Source organism: Grammomys surdaster, unplaced genomic scaffold (assembly GCF_004785775.1).
Source record: "Grammomys surdaster isolate TR1022 unplaced genomic scaffold, NIH_TR_1.0 128, whole genome shotgun sequence".
Classification (NCBI taxonomy): Eukaryota; Metazoa; Chordata; class Mammalia; order Rodentia; family Muridae; genus Grammomys; species Grammomys surdaster.
This window is the reverse complement of record NW_021604586.1, coordinates 3,530,805-3,534,199: the sequence shown is the minus strand read 5'-3', so window position 1 is coordinate 3,534,199 and position 3,395 is coordinate 3,530,805. Positions and strand designations below refer to the sequence as shown.

The 3,395-nt window shown below is 48.8% G+C and overlaps 1 protein-coding gene across 1 annotated transcript in view; it reads right to left on the bottom strand.

Moving 5' to 3' along the window:
- Dnaaf1 (dynein axonemal assembly factor 1) overlaps positions 1-3,395 on the bottom strand; it is a 20,759-nt gene that overhangs the window by 9,575 nt on the left and 7,789 nt on the right. The window lies entirely within an intron of this gene.

The following is a 3,395-nucleotide window of genomic DNA, read 5'->3' as shown; positions in this document are numbered from 1 at the left end:
TACAGTGTTGGTAATAATAAAACCTAAGATAATAGCATCATCACATCTCATGTCCTCAGAATAACAACACAATTTTCTTGAGCTAAACAAAGTGCCAGTGCCGTGTCCTGGTGCAGAGACAGGACCATGAGGAGGTCTCCCATGCTGAGCCACTGGGGCTGCACAGCCTCCTCAGCCAGCCTCTTTTCTCTCCTGGAAGGTTCTTCAGAGTGACCTTGGAGAGGATTCTCCAAAGCCTTTCCCAGCTCGGTGGTTCATTAGCTCCATTTCTCAGCATCTCTTACTGAAGCACACTTTGATCCAATTGTTTCTGGTTCTTCCTACTTGTTACTTTCAGGGTAACAGATAATCAATGGCTGAGCGAGGCAGGCTTAGCTAGCGACATGAGGTCTTGACTCAAGACAAAACAATAACAAAACACACAGCGAGGCACTGACCAGGTTGCATGTACAGGTCGCCAAGAGAGGTCTTTCCCACTGGGTACCAGATGCCCAGGGGGTCAGAATACAGTAAGGAAAGTTGACCCAGCAATGGCAGCGCCCCTCTCCCCTGGCCAGATGTGCACCTTCTGGCCTCTACCTGAGAAAGCTTGGTGGGCTAATAAGAATCGTTTTCCAGTCTGTGTGCCTGAGCACATCAGAATTTTTTTTATATCTAAACTGGCTTATGTTGCTGGGGAAATATTTCCATATTAGATGCAAATGAATTAGCTTTGAACTTGCCATGTGTCTTAGTCAGTGTTCTATTGCTGTGAAGAGACACCATGACCATGCAACTCTTACAAAGAAAAACATTTCATTGGGGCTGGCTTAAAATTTCAGGTTTGGTCCACTGTCATTGTGGCAGGAAGCATGGCAGCATGTGGGCAGCTGTGACGCTGGGGAATCCTGCATCTGGATCAGCAGGCATCAAGAATGGAGACACTGGGCCTGGCATGAGCATTTGAAACCCCAAAGTACAACAACGAGACCACAGCTACTCCAAGAAGGCCACACCTCCTGATCCCTGTCAAGCAGTGCCACTCCCTAATGACCAAGCATTCAAACATATGAACCGATGGGGCCATTCCTATTCAAACCACCATACCATGCTGGGGTGTCATGGCTCCTTCACTGCCCTTGCTGTATTTTCAAGGTTCACAGCAGGAAGCAGAAAAGTTTTCCAGAAGAAGGTGATAAGGACTGCTTTGCACTGGGGGGAGAGAGGTAGAAAGATCACACAAAAAAGGGTCAGGTGACCAGTTTTAACTGGTGTAGGGGTGCACAGATGTTCCCAGCACTTGAGACACAAAGTCAGGAGAAGTCAAAGTCACTCCACCTAACACAGCAAGTTAGTTTAAGGCTGGTCTAGGCTATATAAAACCCATCTCAAAACCCAAAACCCACAATAGTGGCCTCCACTGCTCGCCGAGCTCAGTACAGAGCTAGGGCTGCCTGAGACTTGCATTCACTTATGCCAGCATTCGCTGGTAGCCAGGGTGTGAGGGAGTGTGTGAAGGACTTCATCCAGAAAAGTTATATGGAGCCGAAGAAGGCACACTCCAGCATGGCATGCCCATTCTAATTCGAGAATGTTCAGAGGTACAGCCCAAGCTCTGGGCCCACTACGCTTTGGGCAAATAGAAGCATATGTCTCTGAATAATCTGAGTGCTGATGAGGTAACCAGAGCCCTAGAGAAGGTGCTAAGTGGCAAAGCCTGAAGTGTCTTCCCAGACGACTGTGGGCAAAAGCAGAGGCCGGCTCTACTGGACCAAAGACAGTGGGGAAGTGTGCTCTTCTGTTCCTCAGAAAGCTTATGCTGTGCAGTGTTGCTTCAGAAAATCAACAGTAAGAGGTGACGGCTTCTGGAATAGACTGGAGTGTCCTGTGTTGTCCCATTTCCTGTCTGTCAGCCCCCAATGTTCCTCCTCAGTACCTCAGAATGTGATTGTATTTGCAGACAGGATCATTGACAAGGTAACTGACAGTGAGGTGCTTAGGCCCCAACTGCCTGCCTGGCATCCTTGTAAGAGGAGATGGTGTGTGAAGGACACCACCCGAGGTGGACCTCTGGCCTCCGCATACATGCACATTTGTGAGTGCATACACACACACACACACAGAGAGAGAGAGAGAGAGAAAGAGACAGAGGGGGGGGGGGTTGGCTTAGACCTGACACTACACAGTGATACAAGCAGAGCAGAACCTCAGTGGCTCTGGCAGAAGTGGTGAGGACCTCAACCCATTCTGTTAAGTGGATAGAACCCATCCTGTTAAGTGGATAGAACCCATTTTGATAGCTAGAAGAAAGGACCCAATACTGAGTCTGACTCTCCCATATGAACCAAGGTTGTTGTTTTTTTTTTTAACACACAAAGAAAGAATATGAGGGTTAGAGATGATCCCATGTGCTTCCACCAACAAGACAGCTGCAAAGATCTCGGGGACTATCTCAAGGGCAGGCAGGCAGGCACAGCGCAGAGAGCGAGGCTGCAGGCCTAGGGCGATGTGCCCCATGGGAAGGTGCTGAACCAGGGTCTAAGCAGCTGCTGACTACCCTCCATTCACAGGAAACATGGGAGTCAACTGAGCTTATGATGTGGCAGAGTTCCCCAGGTCTAGGCCCAGGATGTGCCTCCCTGGACAGTCTCCTCATCAAATGACCTCAACAAGGCAACAGCAGAGACGGATGCTCAGATCAAAAGACATTGACTGTACAGTAGTCCTGGGGACGCCTGCTGCATCAGCTCTGGCTAGAACAGGACAGCTTAGTCAGGGTCGCTAAAAACCAAAAGCCAAAAAACCAAAAACCAGGACTGACAGAATAGGTGTGTGTGGGTGTGTGTGTGTGTGTGTGTGTGTGTGTGTGCAAAGGGATCTAGTAGAACAGCTCATAGGAACTATCACATATAGCCACTGCAATGTTTTAAATGGAAGGAAACTATATCCCCAGGTGACACCTGCCATTTGAGAAACTAAGTTAAAACCACATTCTGAAGCTATTTCTTCCAGCTTGAACTATCCCCACCCAGGGGATATAGGCAGGGCTCAAAAGACAGAAGGAAACACACAAGGCGCTAAAAGTAAACAAAACGAAACTCCTGAGTCTCGAAAGCTGAAATTTCCTGTGCATGAGGTCTTGGCTGTGTGCTGAAGTGTGGAAGATACCCCTCAGGCACGGCTGAGAGCAGCCTGCAAGCCATCCTGGGAAGCAGCTCTCAGGAGAGTCACCATGCTGCCCAGGACACAGGGTGAGTCACCCATGCTCCTGTAAGCAACCCCAGTAAACTCATGGGTTTGCTACGATGTAGGTGGAATCTGTTCTCTGACCTCTTGACAGTGCCCCATTAAGGACATCCAGATAATTGTTCAAGTCTCCCTAGGAAAAATCATACAGCTACCAAAAGGAAGGAGGA